Raw genomic sequence first — 22,131 nt, forward strand, 5'->3', positions numbered from 1 at the left:
TTGTAAGAGCTATAGGAAACTCATTTTAAATAAGTCTTTAAAGTTCGATAGAAGGCCCATATATTTTTATTTTTTACTTTACTAACTTTGATTCCTTTCTTTCCAAACTACTGGCTACTGTTAAAAGCCTGCCTTATGCATGAACAGCCTCACTGTTGTGTGAGTTTCAAACTGCATAAGAAAGTAAAGGTTAATTGTTCAACAGTCTCTGCTTCTAAAACTAACCTGTCCTTCTGCCACCACTAATGTCCCCAAAGTCGTCCAACAGAAATTGAAGAAAAGAATGTATATGGATACTTCTGATTGAAGAAAAGAGTGTCTACGGATATTTTTGATGAAAAAGTTAAATCGGTGAATGATTTTTCTGAGTTGTTAAGATAACCTTTTGTCTTATGTGTACATGTCGAAGATGAAAAATCTAAATTTTTTTTAACTTTTCATCATGAGAGATAATTTCATGAAAATTCACTTTGTCTATGAGATTTATGTTCTATTAATACTGTGAAAGATAGTCTGTTGAAACATCTTGGCAAATGCTGCCACAGAATTCTTGAAAGAAATAGTGGGGCCTCAAAATGTGGATAATGGCTCTTTGAACAGACTCTAAAGACCCGTTTCCATAGACTGGACCAATTCTTTTAAAAAAAAAAAATACATAACGAGAAGTCAAATAAAAGGGGTGGGGCAAAATGAGAAGATTAAAAAGAAAGTAAAAGATTAAAAGAGAGAAAGAATATAAGGAAAATTCAAAAGGGAAAAAGATCAAAAAGAGGATTAACCATGTTACTTGTTGTTTTTCAGAAATTAAAAAAGTATGGAGGATAAGGAATTTGTTTCCTTTTGGCCCAAGAAAAATGCCAATTATGGTAGCTAAACTGCCCGGATCACATATCAGCATGCTTTGGAAATGTGAGAAATGGTTGGGAAATATAAACACGGAGCAATAGCTTACAGTTATGTTATGAATTAAGCCAGAAAAATATCAAGATTTAGTCACTGAATAAGCTGCCAAGGTTAATTTTCCCTGATGAACTTGAGCAAGATCAGAATAGAAGCGATAGCACTGTAGTTGCCCGTTTTGTGAAACATCCCCCCCCACCCCATAGCTTTCTAGAATCAAATTCTTCATTTTCTCAGGAAAAAAGAAAAAAAAACTCAGGCTAAAACAACACAGTCAACAATAATGAGGTCATGAAATTCCCTTTCATTCCTTGATTTTTTTTGATCAGTGCCCCAGGTTCTGAGTTTAGATCTTGGATGGAGTAAAACCAAGTGGCCAACACTGCCATGAAGGGTCACTTAACAACACTCTTTGCATATTATTCCTTCTTGGCTTTTTTATTGTATCATTTTGATACCAAGAATTCATCATTTAAGTTTGCCTTCAAATACAGAAAGTGTTTTGGGTTGTATATGTTCATCAATTTGATGAGATTAATTTTGCACATCTTAGAGTGGAATATACACTCTATCCTTGAATACGGGTGTGTGTGTGTGTGTGTGTGTGTGTGTGTGTGTGTGTGTGTGTGGTGTGTGTCAGACCATTTAGTTTATTTTATTCCTGGTGAATTTATAGCACTTTTCTCATGACACTCTTATTAGTTCACATTTTCCCCTTTGGGCTTGGCTTTTTGTTGTTCTCGTTGCCTTTACTCCAGTCGATCGAAAACTAGAGATGTTCAGTGTTTTTAACCACAGATCTTTTTAATTGCCAAATACTAATTGCTTCAAAAAGCAAATAACTTAGATGCTCCAAAAGATAAAGCAGGCAAGCAGTAAATCATGAAAGAGAAACTAGAATGAAAGGGGAAAAATCAAGTTGTTTTATTACACTAATGTCAAATGAATTCTAATAAAAACACAGATTTAAATTCTAAATTGTGTGGTGGAATTGTATAAAAAAATGTTTACAGCCTTCCTTCAGGTACTCTAATGATATACTTAATATATTTTTTCTCAGATATGAACTATGTAAAATTTGACCTAAGTCCCAGGTGCTTTTAGTTTTCTTCAAATATGTTTAAAGGCAGGTAGCACAGACAACAGTCCAGAAAAGTGAATGAATTTTATATTAATTGCCCCCTTTGTCAGTGGTCAAAAGGAACAGACTGTCTGCTTCTGAGGCAGGTCACTCTAAACAAACAACTTAGGTCAGGAGCCACAGAAGCTACTTTACCTCCCGCTGTCTCCATCTTGTGCACACTTTGGTGAGATGGTTGGGGGTGGGAACCGTGACCGAAGTTAAGGCAAGAAGGATGACAGGTTGCTGAAGGGGTAGGAAGTTGACTGCAATTAGAGTTCTTACCAGAGCAATCCCACTTCTGGAATCCATCCTATAGAAACAAAAGTGTCAACACGGAAGGAGATATGTACATGTCTATATGTATCCGTCTATCTGTATACCTATATTAGAGAGAGGGGGGGGAAGGAGAGAGAGAAAGTTTACCACAGTATGTTTACTAGCAGAAAAAAATTTGAATGTCCATCCAGATTATGACTGATCCACCCTCCGCAGTACTATGTAGCAGATGTCTATTATAGCATCTGTTAGGTTACAAAATAAAGCAAAGGGTGCTAAAGACAAAACAAGACAAAGAACAACTCCATATGTGAAATGCAGGTTGTATATGTTTATAGGAGCATAAAGAATAAGTAGAAGGATACTGTTAATCTGGGGTGACTAGAGGGAGATGAGCAGACTTTTAGCTTTTTATTTATATGCCTTATTCTGGTTTGGTTATAAGAAGTATGATTTCAATTTTACATATATACTTTAATAAAGGATCATTTTAAAATATATAAGAAGTTTGGTCCCCTAACCATTTGGTGGGGGGTTGGTCAGGAATCTTTGTTTTAGAATCTAATTGTTTAAACCAACCTCTAGGCCTCTGAAGATGACAAAGAAGAATGAGGGGAGGGTTTCTAAGTAGGTAAAAGAAACTGAGGTTGCAGAGTATCTGGAGAATGAATGTTTCAGGAAGAGTAAATATCAAGTGCAAAGACCCCAAGGTAGCTGGTGTTTGGAGAATTAAGAAATAGCAAGGAGGCCAGTGTGGCTAGGGCTGAGTAACACAAGAGGATTAGAACAAAAGAGCTTTTGGGGCACCTGGGTGATTCAATCCATTAAGCGTCGGACTCTTGATTTCGTCTCAGGTCATGATCTCAGGGTCATGAGATCGAGCCCCGTGCTGGGCTCCTCACTCAGCAGGGAGTCTGCTTGGGATTCCCTCTCTCTCCCTCTCCCCCGGCCCCTCCCTCTGCCTCAAAAAAAAAGAAAGAAAGAAAGAGAACAAAAGAGCTTTTAAAGGGACCCAGAGGACAGATTATAAAAGATAGTGTTTTCATATTTTTTTAATTTTAATTCAAAGTAAGAAAAACACTTTTACATCTCAACCACTGCATGGGTAGGTACCTGAATACACAGACACACACGCGCGCGTGCGTACACAGATAGACATAAGGATCACAAACAACAGTTTGAAAACCACTGATTGGGGGCACCTGGGTGGCTCAGGCACTTAAGTGTCTGCCTTCGGCTTGGGTCATGATCTCAGGGTCCTGGGATCAAGCCCCACATCGGGCTCCCTGCTCAGTGGGAAGCCAGCTTCTCCTTCTCTCTCTGCCTGCCGCTCTGCTTCCTTGTGCTCTCTATTGCTCTGTCAAAATAAATAAATAAAATCTTAAAAAAAAAAAAAAAACGAAAGAAAGAAAACCACTGGTTGAATTTTCTTCTAAGAGTGAGAAAAAGTCGCTAGAAGATGTGAGCTACATGAAAAGAATCACTGTGGCTGCTGTGTGGAAAACAGACTTGGGGGCCAGGCGTCAAGAGTGGGAGCAAAGCTTCCCTTTGGAGGGTGTTGAGGTGGCAGTCTAGGTAAGAGAAGGTGGTAACTACACAGGAATGTTAGCAACAGAAGTCATAAGAGGTTTTGAATTTAGGATGTATTTCTAATGCAAGGCTACTGTAGAATGTGTGATCATTTGGATGCAGCAGGAGAGAAAAAGAAGAGTGTAACAACATCCAATTTTCAGGCTTGATCAACTGGGAGAATGGTGACGCCATTTATTTAGACAAAGAGCGATGGGTTAGAATGAGATGGCAGCAGAGGCGAATAATGAGTTCTACTCAGGATACATTAAGTTTGAAGTCAAGATGGCCATGTGACTGCCCCGGCTGGTAACATACGAGCAGTAGTGAAGTGTCCCCCTCTGGTGAAGACGTAAATCTGGGTGACATCACTAGATGGCTGGCTAGCAGAGCCACAGCACAAAAGGAAATCTTTGAGGGCAGGAGTTTTCAAATTGTGAATCCTGGCCATGAAATTAAGAGTTGTGAAATTAATGTAGGGGTTGTGACCAGAATTCTTTTAATAAAATGAAATTAATAAAATTGGATAAGATAAAACTGAGTTGAACAGAATCTGATTGCACTGAATCGAATCGAAACAAATCAAATAGAATATATCAAAGGTTGTCACTCATGAACTTGGCAAAAGTGCAGCCATTCTGATGAGCCATGCGAGAGAAGCAGTTAGTGAGGAAGACTTCACGGATGCGTGTGTTGACAAATCATATTTTATATTTTGCTCAAATGCATCTCATTTAACTTCCCAGTAGATGACAGTTTACCATAACAGGATAGTTAATGTTGGCTACATTTCCAGTTAGGACATAAGGAAGTGAGAGTGAGTCAATGGACGAGATTCCCAGGTCACAACCTAATTCTAGACCTTCTCCCACTGGCACTTTTTTTCCCTTGTTCTCTTTCTTTATATCCTTTTATAACTCATATGGGATGCGGAATAGTGGAAGGACTGAAGGGCTCAGTCATGACCACTCCTTCCATGCTTATTTCTGCAAGTATTCAAGGATCCTAATGATGGTGTCATGTTACGTGTTCACGTCCAAGCCTCCACTCAGACGTGTGTGCCTTGAAAATGTAAGATCATAAAATTAATAAACCCTTGCTTTCTTTCTCTTCTTTAAAATTCAGGTTATCTGCTTGAGAATAGAGAAAAGAATGAGAGAATTTTTGTGGTGTCCATTCATCCTAGTGCTTACTGCGACCTATTATAATAAGATTCAGTACCAGTAATCCCTTAAATTCACATTCAGTAACTTGAAACACTTGCTTGCAAGATTTATGGAACAGCCCTTAGATCGCAGGAAAATTGCCTTGTTTATTTCTTAAGACAACCCTGTGAGAGAGATGAGTTAATATTTCTATCTTATTGCTGAGAAAACCAAGACTCCTGAGGTTGGATGAGTCACCTATTCAGCTAGTCAGTGGGATTTGGGATTACAGACCAGATCTTTCTGAAGCCAAGCCAAACTGGTTCTTGTTACACTACCTCACAGCAGCTTCACCTAAGTGCTGTCAGCATTGTTGTCAGAGGAAGAGATTAGAACACCCTGCTTCTCCATCAAGAAAGGGGAACCCTCCTACACTGTTGCTGGGAATGCAAGCTGGAGCAGCCACTCTGGAACACAGTATGGAGGTTCCTCAAAAAGTTGAAAATAGAGCTACCCTATCACCCAGCAATTGCACTACTGGGTATTTACCCCAAAGATACAAATGTAGTGATCCGAAGGGGCACGTGCACCCCAGCGTTTATAACAGCAATGTCCACAAGAACCAAACTATGGAAATAGCCTAGACGTCCATCAACAGATGAATGGATAAAGAAGATGTGGTATATATATATATACAATGGAATATTATGCAGCAATCAAAAAAAATGAAATCTTGCCATTTGCAACGATGTGGATGGAATAGAGGGTATTATGCTAAGTGAAATAAGTCAATCAGAGAAAGATAAGTATCATATGATCTCACTGATATAAAGAATTTGAGAAACAAGACAGAGGATCATAGGGGAAGGGAGGGAAAAATGAAACAAGACAAAACCAGAGAGGGAGAAAACCATAAGAGACTCTTGATATCAGGGGGCAGGCTGAGGGTTGCTGGAGTGGAGGTGGGTGGGAGGGATGGGGTGGCTGGGTGGTGGACATTGGGGAGGGTATGTACCATGGTCAGCGCTGTGAATTGTGTAAGACTGATGAATCACAGACCTGTACCCCTGAAACAAATAATACATTATATGTTAATTTAAAAAAATTAAAAAAAAAAAAGAAACACCCTACTTGTCCATCAGAAAGGAAGTGGTGCATTATGGTATATTTGACAATGAACATAATGGAGAACTATATGATATATAGATAAAGGTTTTCAACATACATTATGTAGGGGGGAAAAATATAAAAACCAAGGGTAGAGAGAAAGGCAGAATAGTGTTTATTGAATATTCTTATGTGAGTACCCACAAAGGGATACACATACATATAGCCTAATACACACCACATATGTTTGCATATGAAGAGAAAATTTTGAGCAAGATATACCAGAGCCTGTTAATAAGGGGCTGCCCTGGAGAGAAGGACTGGGGGCCTAAAGTAAGAAATTAAATTACTTTTTATTGTTAACCAAGTGTGCTATTAACTTACTTGGTCCTCACGAACACTGTAGTTAAAATAATTCCAGATCAATTCCCAGGCATATGGTGGGAATGCATTTCCCCACCCTTTTTGAGACATAGCTGTGTGGCTTGCTCTGATGGATAAAATGTGGGTGGATACAAACGATGTCACATCAGGGCAGAAGTTTTAAGAGCCAGTGCCCAAAGCATACATCCCCTTCCCCTGTCCCAGCCATACTGAAAGCACGTGCAGAGACAAAACCTTTATCTGCCGGGGTCCCTGTGTGACCACGATGAGCAGAGCCCTCCTGCCAATCCACATTGGGCAGGTAGAGAAAGTGAGCAATAAACCTTTCCTGCTTTAAGTTACTAAGATTTAAAGTTGTTATGGCAGCAACATGTGGCCTATTCTGGCTGATACCACATTGAAAAAAAATGTTATATGGATAGAAAAACATAAACTGGTAATTACATTAGAACTTCTTAGTATTTTTAGATGTTAAGGGGAAATATTTGTTTTAAAATAATAAATTGGTTCATTCATTAATTAAATATTTACTGAGGACCAAATATGTCCCAGGCACAGGGAAGTCCCATCAAATAAGATGGACAAGATCCTCACTTCTACAATTAACACAAACGAATAAATGAGCAAGAAGATATCAGGTAATCTTATACAGCAGGTGTACTCCGATGAAAATAAAGCCACATGAAGTTTCAAGGAGGGACCACGGTGACTAGTTCAGGAGGTCAAAAAGACCTCTGGGATGAAATCACTTCAGCTGATGGTTGCAATTATAATGAGAGTTCTAAAACCACAAAGAAGTTTCTTTAGGCTTCTCTGTAGTCGCCAAATGGTCTCGAGCAGGTCTATATTTCATTTTAAACCAGAAAAACACCATAAAATAAATAAATAACAGTGGAAAAAATGATGGGGTAAGGGAGTCTTTACTTAGAAAACCCAGGAGATCCAGCCTTCCACCCGGAAAACGAAGGACCATATTCAGTTACACCTGCAGATGGAACCGATAGAGTCGTAAGTGGATACAGAAGTGAACGTTGGCACCTCTCTAAGAGGAGGAGGCCCCCATTTGAAAATGTATCTCATAAAACATCAATCAAGATAGCAGTAAGAGGAGTGAAATGTGTACACACATAAAAACAATTGGAAACATATTTGCCTAATTATACAGACAAAGATATCAGGATGAGTGTTGAAAGGGGCTGGAAATCTAGGAGATGCGGAATCTCTGCCTTTAATGGAGGAACGTGGCCTCGGGGACAAATGCCACCAATTACAAAAACATTAAAGAGTTAATAAAGCCTGTGAAGTGTTTCCAAAGAAAGGAGGATGTGAGAGAAGGAAGCCACAATTCCTCTTTTATCAGCAATTACTCTTTCATATGTTTGTATCAAGCTAACTTTATTAAATCATTCTGCAAAGGTCAAGTGGGATGTGTCTTTCCTAGACTATTTTCATATTTCATGACACAGATGCAGTAACTGGATAATATACACTGTATTTCCAAAGACTGGAAGACATTTACGCCCAAGCACTGACTTCCTGTGGTGTGATATTAGTCATTTAGACAATGGGGTTTTATAGAGGCTGTGGACATATAGCAGCTCAGCCAATTCCTTTTCCGGTGCCTGAAAACCTTCCACTGAGTAGCTGTCAGAAACACAGTTTAACTGCTTGTCGTTAGAAAAAGCAGCTGGTTCCAACTGCCCTCTGCAACAACAAGGCATGACATCCCCAGGTTGCCATAGTCAATGCTTTTTCTTAAATTGAAATAAAGTACTCCCAAGATATAAAATCCATTTAGCTGCCAGTGTAATCATTTGTGAGGTACAAAGTCCTCTTAGTCAAGATGTCTTCTTTTTCCTAAGGATGGGGTGATGCTTGAGACTCTGAAAGGCTGACCAATCCAGAAGAGGGCCCCAATACTTATATTTTTATTGCATCATTGTTGTGATCATTTTCAAGTGACAGTGAGACAGCAGTGCACTATATTTGTTTTATCATTACATGCATCTTTTTCAAACCTTCTCAGAAATATTATGTCATTTTTCTTTTTATTTTTATGTCATTTTTTTCCTTTCAGCACCCCTAACAAAGTGGTGTTACCCCCAAAGCAAAGAGGCAAAGAAAACCACACCAAATGGTATCAATGCTTGTGTTTGGTAGTGGCTCTTTAGATGATGGTTTTTTTTTTCATCTGTCTACTTGGCTGTGTTTTCTATTTTTCTTGAATGGGCCTTTGTTATTTTTACAATGAAAATGAATTGTTAATATTGTGAGGTAAAAACAAACAAGTATTGCTACCCCCATAACAGACCCTATGAGGCAAGGATGAATGTCTTTTCTCTTATTGTCACCAGCCCATCATCCTCTACACTGCACACTCTTCTTCATTAAGAAGTAGATAACATTCTTTATCTACACCCAAGATGGAGGAAAGAAAGTTAACATTTCTTGGGCGTTCACTATGTGCACCAGAACTGAAGTAAAACACATGAAATTAGCCTAGTTAATCTCATTATCTGGGAGCTAAGTATTATACACTTAATTTGGAAAATGGCAGCTCAGAGAAACTACTACCTCAAGGGCATTAGTAAATGAGTAACAGGAGATCAAATCAGGATTCAACCCCACATATGACTGATTCCACAGCCAGACTCTCTCCAGCACGACATACGCAGTCCAATCCTCATCATACTACCCACCCGGCATTTCAATCTTGCCAAATAAATGAATGGAAGGATTAGGTCTCCCAATTCACATTCTAGGTGTTCAGATCATTTGCAGCATTTATCCAAAAGGTCATCTGGCCTGCCTTGGTCCCACTCCGCCATCCCTTAACGTTTGCCTCTTAGTCATCTTTGAAAGTGTGGCGATGGTATTATTGGAACACAGTCCTTCCTCACCTCACACCTTTGCCCTGGATTCACTAGGCCCATCTGACCCGAGCACACGGCTGCCACACAACTGAATGGAGCTGGGGCTCTTTCAGCAAAGACAGAAGCAATGACCACCTTCTTCCCTGGACCATGAGGTTCAAAGCCCAAAGATTGTGCCTGCAAAATCTACTCACGATTTCCCCTCTCCAAAGACAGAATCTTGTAAAATCCAAACCAAAAAGAGCCATCTCTCCAAGAGATTCCTGATACCCCACAAAACTAACCCTCCCCCCCGCCATGCCACCATCGCTGTTAGGAATCAATCTTGTAGTGAAACAGTCCTCAGTGGACAAGCCCAGGGGGTCAGAGACAGGGCAGAAGACAGCCTCAGACTGATCCTTACTCTTCTTTCTTTGGGTCTTAGAAACATACCTGTTTTCATAACAAAAGTTGCAATGGTAAATAAGCCACCATTGGCAAAGATTCTTTGGAGCAGAGATCAGCTGATTATTTTCTTGTTTATAACTTCAGTCCCATTATTTTGGGAACTCTCAGTGGTAACAGAGAGTCCTTTAAAAACTATGACCATACATGGCAAAACAAAATAAAAGAAACTATGAATACATCTTCCCAATAAATTATATTCACATAAAATAGCTATTTTGTGACTTTTCCATTCATGGTCATTAAAAATAATCTCTCCATTAGTTTAGTAATCTGAGTAGATTAATGGGCAAGTTTAAAAGCCTGGGAACACATTGTATAATCTGCACATGATAATTAATGTGATTAAATAATACTACTAATAGGTAGCTAACACTTATTGATTACTCACCATCAGCCGGGCAGATGCTAGATAACATGAAACCCTCAACAGAGTCTGTTAAAGAAACCATCATCATTTTTTCTTTTCTTACAGAATTTGAAATTAGTTTAAGAGAAATTAGATAACTTCTCCAAAATCACACAGCTAGTACAAATTTTTGAATTGCCAATCCAGAATTTCAAGCCTAGATGTGGACTCCCCAGAATCTGTAGCATTAGGCTACACAGTCTTGTGAATACTACTCTTAGAACGATATGTCAGTTTTAAGGACTTAGAAGATGCAAAGTGGGACGGGGATTGTCTAAGAAGAATGTCCCAGATACTCTGGAACCTTATCAAGTCCAGCAGCTTGAGGTATCTGCGGGATCCCTAGGTAGAGATGAGTTCATCTCTTCTCTGGCATGCAGCAAAGCCCATCTTGGTCTTTGGCCCCCAAAGCGGCTCTCCTAAATGATCCTTCCAACAATATCTTTTAGGTGGTGTTTCTCTCTGTTTTCAAACCGTGGTACAGCAGCCTCACATGTACTTAGGAGAAGACCTTCAGATGGCCTCAGAGGCCCTCAAAGGCCCTGCAAGACCCAGCCCATAAGACACTCTTAATCTCAGGAAACAAACTGAGGGTTGCTGGAGTGGAGGGGATGGGAAAGATGGGGTGGCTGGGTGATGGACACTGGGGAGGGTAAGTACTATGGTGAGCACTGTGAATTGTGTAAGACTGATGAATTACAGACCTGTAGCCCTGAAACAAATAATACATTATATGTTAATAAAAAATTTAAAAAAGAAAGGTATTCAAACTTTTTGAGTATCAGATAATGGTGCTGTGAAGGTTTTTAAGACAATACACTTCTGCAGAAGCTCCATAAGATAGAACTATCATAATTATAGAGGAATTTCCTAAGTCACTAATCTACATTGTCAGTCTCCTACTTACGAGTTCTTCCATGGCACCCCTTCACTTTTAAAATAAAACACAAACCCATGAACATGATGTGACATAAGACATTCCAGACTGGGTCCTGGCCACCTCTCCAAGCTCATCATTCTGTCCTATGGACAACGGATGTTACATTTATCAGTAAGTTTCAAAGGCAGCTTTGGATCTCTTTCTCCCATTCTCCTTGCTCTCCTCCGCCGCCCCCCCCACCCCCCAACCTGCACCTACACAGCAATTCTGAGCCGTCAACACTGTGCAGGTTGAGTGACTGCATTCATTTCACTTTCTATCAGCCAGCTGGCAATATCTGGCTCTGTATTGTATTATGGGAAGAAGCAATGATTCCTTAATGCGTCATAAAACTCAGCAAGCTGGGGCGCCTGGGTGGCTCAGTCGGTTAAGCAGCTGCTTTTGGCTCAGTTCATGATCCCAGGGTCCTGGGACTGAGCCCCATGTCGGGCTCCCTCCCCAGCGGGGAGCCTGCTTCGCCCTCTCCCTCTGCCTGCCACTCCACCTGCTTGTGCTCTCCCTCCCTCTATTTCTATCAAATAAATAAATAAAATCTTTAAAAAAAAAACAAAACAAACAAACAAATTCAGAAAGTTACTTTCCCTTGCAAGTTTAAATCATGTAAGCAGAGACAGACAACAGTGTTAAGCGTGTGTGTAAGAACCCACTGAGACCGTACTGTGCTTGATGCATGTTGTTGTAGATAATCAGAAAACCTGAATTGCATTCCTGACTTTACCATTAACAGCTGAGTGTGAAACTGTGGATGATCGTTTGACCTTTCAGTTGCTTAACATTCTTGCTGAAGACTAAGGATTGTATTCCCGATCTGCCTTCCTCATGAAGATAGTGGGAAGATCAATATAATGTATGTGAACATTCCCTGAAATTCTAAAGTGTTACACAGACCATCACAGATACACAAATACTACTCCTCAAACTCTTTGATACTTAAAATTAAAGACAAAGTCTGCAAGTACATACGGAGACATTTTCTTACAATCAGTTCTCAAGATGACGTCTTTTTCCAATGTTAAGCTTGAGAGTAAAGACAAAGGAGGAAGGAAAGAAAGAAGGTCAGTTAAGAAGCCCAAACAAACAAACAAAATTTTTTGGATTTGGGGGGAAAAAAACAGATTAAAGGAATTTATTTTTTATTAATATTTTATTTCTTGTACACTGTAGGCAGAGCATAAGTCTGAGCACAAAAAAAAGAACTGAGAAGCTCTGTAATCAGACTAAATCATGAGGATACCTGAAATTCTTGAAAATTAGAGTGGATACATGGAAATAGACACAACTATGTAGGAACTGGTGTAAATGGTGACTTTTTTCTTTCTAAAATTCCTTTTCACTGTTTTCTAAAGAAGTTTTAAACATTGTTATAGACTGAATGTGTCCTCCCGACATTCACATGATGAAATCTAATCCCCAACATGGTGGTATCAGGAGGCGGGGCCTTTAGGAGGTTATTGGTCATGAGGGTGGAGCTCTCCTCAATGGGATTAGTGCCTTTATGAAAGAGACCCCAGAGGATTCCTATCCCCTTCTGCCAATGTCAGGACATGGCCAGAAGACGGCCACCTGTGAACAGGAAACCAGCTTTCACCAGACACTGAAACTGCCAGGGCCTTCATCTTGGGCTTCCAGACCCCAGAACTGTGAGAAATGCATTTCTGTTGTTTATAAGCTGCCTAGTCTATGGTGTTCTGTTATGGCAGCTCAAACTGACTAAGATAAATGTAATTGAATGATTGTGAAAATATATTGGTATACTTAAAGACTGAAAAGAATATGCAAAGCTGAAAAAGTCTCTTATGCTGGTAGAAACAACCTGTTTGTCAAACTTTCTCCAGAGTTGAGCTATGGTCTTTATTTTTTAAAAATTGGAACAAAATTAAGCTGATGAACTTGTTTTAAGGAATGCAGCTTTATTATTATCAAATACATATAATAACTTAAACTCCCAACAAATAAAATGTTGCCAGGTAGAAATTTCTATCAGTCCTTTAAAAAAAATACATGCCCCTCTGGATTATAATTACCATATAACTTTGTTCATTCTTTAATGATTCCTTTTGTGAACTCAAAGACCTGATTTTATTAAGTAGGCTCATGATATCAGTATAATCATATTTACACCATGATTTTTTTGGTAAGTGCCTTCTTCAATTTTAATACAAAGGTATACTAAAATTTAGCTTTCATCAAATAGTCTTACAAACTAGGTTATTAATTCATCCATTAGATGTATTTATGAGCCTCTTTAAGTAGGAATTGTGATTTGTTTTGTCTTTTCAATCTCCCCAGCCCTGGGAACTAGAGTAGATGCAATGAATTCACTGAAGCCCTAACCACTCTCAATATTTTCCCACTTACAAGGGACCAACCATGTTATATTATCAGCAAACTATAAAGACTAAAACACACATTATAGGATTTAGTATTTAACTCAATTACAGCTGAAAACCAGTGAACCGATCGTATTTAAGGTATAAAGAACTATTCATGCGCTTCATAACAACCAAGCACGAATAGTAAGCAATGATTTGATTCCATTCAATAAACATATCTGGCAGGTTGGCAATGAACAAAATAAAGCTGGAACACAAAAATAACCAAGCCATTGTCCTTATCTTCCAGCAACTTAAATTATGGAGGAGATAAACAAGTTTAAAACAGTTATAAAATTATATGGGTAAGGCCGATGTCCCAGATCTCTTGGTATGGTAACTATAAAAGAACATTCTCACTTTCTGTTTTACGCCCAGCTTCTTAGAGTGCAAACAACCCATACCACTTAACCCCAAGAAGTGGAGCCTAAGACTAGATTCCTCTCATCCAAGTGCCCCTGGGAATTCTTGGAAGATGACTACCTCTCATATGAATCTTACTTGCCATCTCAGGCAACCCTCTGACTTTGGATGGCTACCGTGCGTGACACCTCCTAACCAAACCATACCGGCAAACAGCGTTTGCTTGTGTGCACCCTTAGCCCCAGCTTGGGCATGGACCCTTCCCTTAATGCCTTAGGATGACAGCTAAGGCTTGACTTTTGTAGAGAGTTGGGAACAACAGCAAAAGATTGCAAAACAGAGCACTTAAACCTAGCTACCATTTGTGGGCCCTCCCAGATCCCTCTTCACTCTTCCCACCCTGCCCTCCAGGTAGCAGGTGCTATATGGGCCCATATGCTTGGTTCCTGTGGCCTCTTGCTTCTAACTGAATTCAGCCAAAGGGACCACCCCACTAGGAGCTGGGAAAGGGGGCAAATAAAGCCAGGACATTTTTCCCTTGGCTCCCTCCCCTTGTAGTTGCCTCTGGATGTCTGTGTCCTTTCAAAAGCTGTCACTCTTAGAGCCAACTGATCTACACGACACTCTTTCCAGGTTCCAGTAAGTTCTCCCTTCCCACCCCACAGCAGCTCTCCTCCACAGAGTTCCACATAATCTCGTATGATTGCCCTATACCCCTCCAACTTTGTAGATAGTCTACTTATTAAAAATCCTTCTCTAGGGGCGCCTGGGTGGCTCAGTCTGTTGAGTGTCCGACTCTTGATTTCAGCTCAGGTCATGATCCCCGGGTCATAAGATGGAACCCTACATTGGGGTCCATGCTCAGTGTTGAATCTGCCTGAGATTCTCTCCCTCTCCCTCTGCCCTCCCCACCCACTCATGTACTCTCTCTCTCTCAAATAAATAAATAAAATCTTTTTAAAAAAATCCTTCTCTAAATTTCCAAATTCAAGTGTAGCATCTGTTTTCTGTTGACAGATACAAAACAATGATTGCCTGAGAGCACAGCACCCCCAGATCCTAACACTTCCATGAGGGCTCCCAGCCTGCCACTGTGCTTTTAGGAACAGTTTACTTCCCTCGAGCAGGCGTCTACTGTTCCAAGCCCAGAAACAAGTCATCAGATTCCTACAAGTAAATAAAATATGCAAACAAAACTCCACCTTCAAAGATAGCCTTTGACATCCTCCTGCTTCGAAGCAAAGCCGTTTCGTTTCCCATCATCTGTACCTACACCTAGATGTTCTTTACTCTCCACCCCAGGAGGATACGTATTCTCCTTTACATAACCAAGAGACCCATGAGAGTGTCTTTGGGAAGGCGGGATGGGTACAGTTTGTCCAAAAGGAGAATTTAAACTTGGAGCTTCAAAAAGAAAGGGAAGAAAGGCCTTTCTTTCCTCTTTTCGCTCCTTAAGGTTGAGCCCAGAGATCTAGGGGCCCAACCCCAGTCAAGCACCCAATTACACACATTTGGATAATTACTAACAATGCGTCATCCCTGTCAGCCTGTAATGAAGGGCAGGGCAGCTTCCTGACCTCCAACAAAGAGCTCTCCACTGATGAAATTGTAGCTGGGCCACTAAGCATTGGCATCATGCCCCTACCAAGCTTTTGGGGGTCTGCTTAGAAAGGCAATAATCAGTGGCGCTTGGGGGGCTCGGTTGGTTGAGTGTCTGCCTTCGGCTCGGGTCATGATCCCCCAGTCTGGCTCTCTGCTCAGTGGGGAGCCTGCTTCTCCCTCTCCCACCTTCTCTTCCTATCTCTCTCTTAAATAAATAAAATCTTAAAAAAAAAAAAATAGGCAAGGGGCGCCTGGGTGGCTCAGTCAGTAAGCCTCTGCCTTTGGCTCAGGTTATGATCAAGCCCCGCATCGGGCTCCCTGCTCAGCAGGAAGCCTGCTTCTCCCTCTCCCACTCCCCCTGCTTGTGTTCCCTCGCTAGCTGTCTCTCTCTCTGTGTCAAATAAATAAATAATCTCAAAAAAAATTTAAAAAGGCGATAATCATAGATATGTATTCCTTCTCCCCTGAGTTTCTTACCAGGCCTCTTAGGGGGAACGTCTCTCAATCCATTTTTAAGGGAAAAAATAATTGCCCCATTTAACCTAATCTGATATCCTTTGAAATCTATAAATGAGGGATTCCCAGAAGGCTCTGGCTGTGGACCAGTCTTACTGGAGAATCTGGGAGACCCAGCCCCTGACTGACCTCCTCTTTTGTCTGGCAGCCCACAGCTGGCATCATATAAACACGGAACTGACTTGCTCTCTGGCACCACATCTGCCCTGTAACTTCCTGTTTATCCTTATTCTGCTCCAGGGTCATTTCCTCTGAAAAGTGTTCCAGTGCCAGGTAGAGTCATACCCTCTCTCCTTGTGTTTCCATACAAACTTTTCCTCACATATCGCTTTGTCTCCGAACACATTGTTCACTGATCCAGCTCATTCAGACCTGGGGTCTTTTGGCAACGGGAGCTGTCTCACCTTCCATTGAAGTCCCACTGCCCAACATACAGAAGGAGCTCAATAAATATCCAACAAATTAATTAATTAGGAAATAGAAACCACTGCCTACCTCCCTCACTCTACAAGTAGTCAAAGGAGCTGCCATTTGTGGGGATTCTGTTCCAAAGCTCCGGAGCTCGGCTTCATGGAGTCGGGGGGACCCAGATGATCAGGGCCATCAGTCCCATGATTAAAACTCTCCTGAATGCCACAGGATCACAAGAGCCCAGGGCGTGAGATGTCAACACACCAGTTGGGAAAAGCCCAAGCACTGCTGATTTTTGTGTGGTAGGGCTTTGTAGATGTCCAGCTGGAGATAGGATGGGGTCATAACACACCACTAATCCAACAGTAATTCCACACATTTCCCCCTCATGCAGCATCCCTGGACTGCTGCTTCTCCACATCTTCCCCTCTGGTTCAAGAACTGGTGGAAGATAAGGCTAAGGCGACTCCATATGCCACAGTGACCTCTCCTCTCAGCTGTGCTGTAAGGAATGACCCTGACCACAACTCCGAGCCCAGAAAACACGTCTGCCAGTTCCCTGGTCAAGTGAGGCCCGGGCTTCAATCCAGCCGAAGGCTTCTCTTCAAGCTCTTGCTTCATCAATCCTCCCTGTGCCCATCTCTCTGGATTCTGAGTCACAAATCTGGGTAGGTCCAGACACTAGGCTTTTTTGTAATTAGTTAGTTTATAATTAGAACCAATGGTCTCAGCAATCAACCAACCGGCTCTTTCCCTGCCCTGTGCCATCTGCAACAGTCAAAAACACCAGAAATATGGCTCTCAAGTGACTTGTCAAGGCCCCCTGCCTCCCACTCCTTCCCTAAGGCTTTGTACTAATCCAATCTCAAGACAATCTGTGTGCTTTTGGTTTTACCTTAGCCATCTAGCTGGTCCCCTACCCTAGGGATCATTGCAATATCAGACTTGTTCACCCCAATTCACACACCCTCGAGGTTGAGCTCCTTCTTCAGAAGATCATGTCAGGACAGTACAAAAGAGGCACTCTTCATTCATTTGTTTATTTATTCATTTATTCAACAGGAAGGTACCGAGTACTCATTGTGGGTCAGACATGGTGCTAGGCTCTTGGGATACAATGGTCAGTGATACCGAAGAATGGATCTATGAGAGAGAGACTAGTTTATATCACCAGCATTTGACAAGAAGCCTGAGCCTAGGTCTGTTTTTTCCCTTTCTCTCACATACCATCCAACACTGATTCCAGACCCATGAGTGCTTGCCTAGGGCTGAGGCTGGCCTTGTGGATTGCTTTGCATAAACACTGCCACTTGGCACTTGCTCTACTCTTCAATGTTTAACACCAGCTCTCCTTATCCATAAATGACTAAACACCAAAAATCATTTATTTACCCAGAATGATTGAGGCCCAAGCCTTCATCCCCAAATAGATTTCCTTTCTATAGACATCTTGGTTCTGGTTCCATGTGGTAATTATGTAGTTTCAGGATCAAGTCTTCCATGGCATGTCTGCACAAAGGACATCAATTAATCCATCCCCTCCCCCATTTAAGACTCTTTCTAAACCCACAGCCATGAGCCAGTGACCTTGTCCATCGTGCTGGTTCTGTTGCCAGCACTAATGAAGATCCCTCCTAACACAGGATGTTCCCCAAATATCCAAGTGTGTGTGAAAATATCTTTCCAAGTGGGGCCAAAAAAATATGTTTGTGTCCATCACAGATATGAAATATGATACCTATTCCTAGGAAAATGGCTGCCCAGGAAGGAATGACTCAGCAACTGATGTTAGTACGTCCATGATTTAATAATTTTAAGTTCTAATTTTTAGTTTTTACTTTTAAGTTTTCCAATCAAAGCGTATAATTATATGGACAAAGGCAAAACCCTCTACACAGAGTCAGGTTCAAGCTAAGTTGAATGCGAAGGTTCAAGGTCCTTAGAGGCAGCTTGTCCCAGGGAATAAGAGCAAGGACTCCGTTGGGGGGAGTCAGGACTAGGGGGGAGTCAAGTCCTCATTCCTCTGGAGATTGATTAGATACAAACCAAAAAAAAAAAAGTCAGGGAAATATTGATCTACAGAGATTTTTCAACGTGAGAAATATGAACTGAGCAAGAGATCTCAGAGACATGCAGAAATAAGGGCATAAAGAAATATATCAAAAAGAGATATGAGCAAGAGATATGGGTGGCTCAATTGGTTAAACGTCTGTCTTCAGCTCAGGTTATGATCCCAGGGTCCTGGGATGGAGCCCTGTGTTGGGCTCCCTGCTCAATGGGAGCCTGCTTCTCCCTCTGCCCCTACCCTTGCTCATGCATGGGCTCTCTCTCTCTCTCTCTCTCTCAAATAAAATCTATAAAAAAAGAGAGAGAGAGAGATGAGCCACATGTACCAAATTCTGAGACTGGGCAGGGAGGGAAAGTGACATGGAAGATCAGTTTCTGTTGTGTAGTCCCAGTTCCTGGACACATTGGTCTCTCGTACTGGGAGTGAATTATTTCTTGTAATACCTGCTTTCAACTTGAGTTTGGCACAGGATAGGTTGATATAATGAAGTGAGTGTTGCCAGCAGGATTTGGAACAGTAAAATGAAGACAGGTTCTGCCACCAGGCTGAGCAGAAGTCAAAGCCTGCTTCTACTATTTCTGACTATGTATGACCTTGGCCCAACTTATGAACAACTCAGGACCTCAGTCCATTTATCTGTCATTTGGGGCTAACCATGCCCACCTCACAGGATTTTGTGAGGACTAAAGAAGATAACAAAAGTGTTCGGTAAAGATTACCTTCCTTTCCTCTTCTTAAAATGTTTTTGGAATAGGGGCACCTGGGTGGCTCTGATGGTTAAGCGTCTGCCTTCTGCTCTGGTCATGATCCCAGGGTCCTGGGATAGAGCCCCACGTCTGGCTCCTGGCTCAGCAGGGAGCCTGCTTCTGCCTCTCCCTTTGCCTCTCCCCCTACTCATGCTCTCTCTCTCTCTGTATCTCTGTGTCTCAAATGAATAAATAAAATCTCAAAAATATATATATATTATGTTTTTTTGGAATAATTGTCAGAAAAAGAGCAACATATTTGACCAGAAGGATGAGCGTGTGAGCCAAGAACACCTAACACATTTAAAGAACTTGGAAATTTTACCTTCCACACTTCAAGTTCTTGGGATTTTAAAAAGACCTGCTTTAGACCAGCACTGATGAGCAGAACTTTCTGCAATGATCGAAATGTTCCAGATCTACACTACCTGACACCACAGCTTCTGCCCACATGTGGCTATTGTCCCCTCGAGATGCAGCTAGTGCATCTGTGGGACCAACTTATTAGTTTTGTTTACTTCGAATTATTATAAATTTAAACATCCATATGTGGCTAGCTGCTTGCGGAATTGGACAGCGCTCCTTTACATCTTTCTGGATCTTTGACTATAAGGTTCTCCCACACTAGCCTGGACTTGGGGAGGCAGAAGAGTGAGTTTAAGCACGTAGGCTCCGGAATTGGCCTGACTGGAATCAAATCCCAGCTCGCCGCTGGCTAATCTCACATAAGCACGTTATGCCTCGGTTTCCTCATCCGTGAAAGAGGAATGCCGATGACAACAACACCTGCCTGCCTCATAGAAGATGTGGGGAGGAATAAATGGGTTAATGCAGGTAAGGAGCCTCAAAGGGCATTGTGATTATTTACTCGATAAAAGCAGTCTTCATGCTTTATTGCGACTGTGCATTTACTCCCCTGGCCTACCCACTAGGCTATAAACATTGCCATAACACCAGTGCCAAGCACCATACCTGATACCCTTAGACTCTCAATAAATAAGTGTTTAAAAAAGTATTGAAGGGACAGAGGGAGGGAGGGAGGGAGGGAAGTAGAGAAGGAAGCGGAGAAGGAGGAGGAAGAAAGAATTGAATGACACAGGCAGTAATGTTTTCCATAAAGAGAGAAGAAAGCTTCTAAAATAAAATAAATGACAAAATATGAAAGCTTTCAATAAAAATTTCAGTGGAGATGACCATTGAAGATGAAGACAGAGAAGGTACTCTGGGGGAAGACATACTCCCAGATGACAATGAAGGGATCTGACAGCTCAGAGAACCATGGAGAGAGAAAGGTGGACTGAGGGGTCTGGTTAATACTGCATCTACAAAAATAAAAGCTTCCATCGTTTAAAAAGTGTGTTCAACCAAGCCTCTTCAAGAGAACACGATTGTGGGGTGTGTGACCCTATCTGTGAAGGTTACAGGCTAATCCAAAAGGACCCATTGGCAGCAAAGCAAGTGTTTGTTGGTTGTTCATACACAAGTTTTTATTAATCCTACGTTCACCGGCTCCCCAAAAAAGCAGTGTTGGGCAAGTTTTCATAACTGTTTATTCATTATAAATAGTAAATATTTACTGCACTTTTTACATGAAAGACATTTTTACAACACATTGTTGTTGGTTGAGGTTGCAACACAAAGATAGTACTGCTCTTGACCCATCACCCTCTACGACCAACGCGTGAACTAAACTGGAACTACGTCTAGTCTCACTACCCCACTACAACATTGTTCTTAACTCTAAAGGGAATGTATTTGTGCCTACCTCGTTCATGGTTCCAAGAAGAGAAAGAAATAAATAACACTGCTTTCCACCTTTTCGTTCCTCTTTAACAGCTTGAAAAAACAAATTTATTGACATTCTAAAATGTCACCACACAAACGTATGTAAACCTCAGTTCCTATAATCTTTCCATATTGGATATCCTTGTATAATTTAAAAGTACATGAGAGCCACGTGGACATTTCTGCTCTTGCCCTGCCTTTCATAGAAAAGAGAAGAATGTAAACGTCGTCATTGTAAAAGCATGATTCTCAAACACGGTCTCTAGTCAAAAGGAGCAAGCTGGGTGTTGGTTGTCCATTAAATGGCGAACATCATGCATTCTACCGCAATGAATCATGGGCTGCGAAAATAAAGCACCTGCAAAAATATAGTTCTGATTCTGTTTCTACGGCCCTGGCCATTGCCAAAGCATCCGTGAGGTACACAGTATTGCACACCGATAAGCAGCTGTGGGAATGCTCGTCACTTCCTCTCCACCATGCCCCCTCCCCCCACCCTGGCCAGGTTGGCTTCAAAATGAAAATGAACTGGGAAAATGTCACATACCTCTCCCCACACCGAGAAAGAAAACAAGCTTTTTCTTCCCATTATCCCATATCCTGTTTGCAAGGCTGTCCGCCCTGCGACATTTATTGACAACTGGGTTACAAATGAGGATAAGATCACAAATAATTTATTTGGGAGGTCCTTTACATCTAGTCTAACTTCCTAAAAAATGGTGCCATTTATTTTTATATCAATTTCCAGTGTGTAAAAAAGTCAAGGATTCCTCCATTCCTGCTTCATTAGGTGAGCAGTTTTAAAATTGTATGTCAGCATTGAACATCAAACATGTTATACTTTAGAGTACTCTCCAACTATATTTTAGAACATTCTGCTTGCCTGAACCAGTCCAGATAAATCTCACACACAGAGACACACACACATGCGCACGCACACACAAATGGAATGTTTTAGCTCCTTGATCATCAGCACTAAAGAGTTGGGGTATTTGATGTGTAGCCATGTTAAATCATTGCCTTAAAATGTTGCATTTGTCTTTTCACTGTTCCAGGCCTTCCTTTCTTCCACTGCTTTTGTCCAATATGTTCAAAAAA

The sequence above is a fragment of the Zalophus californianus genome, chromosome 3, assembly GCF_009762305.2.
Source record: "Zalophus californianus isolate mZalCal1 chromosome 3, mZalCal1.pri.v2, whole genome shotgun sequence".
NCBI classification, from domain to species: domain Eukaryota; kingdom Metazoa; phylum Chordata; class Mammalia; order Carnivora; family Otariidae; genus Zalophus; species Zalophus californianus.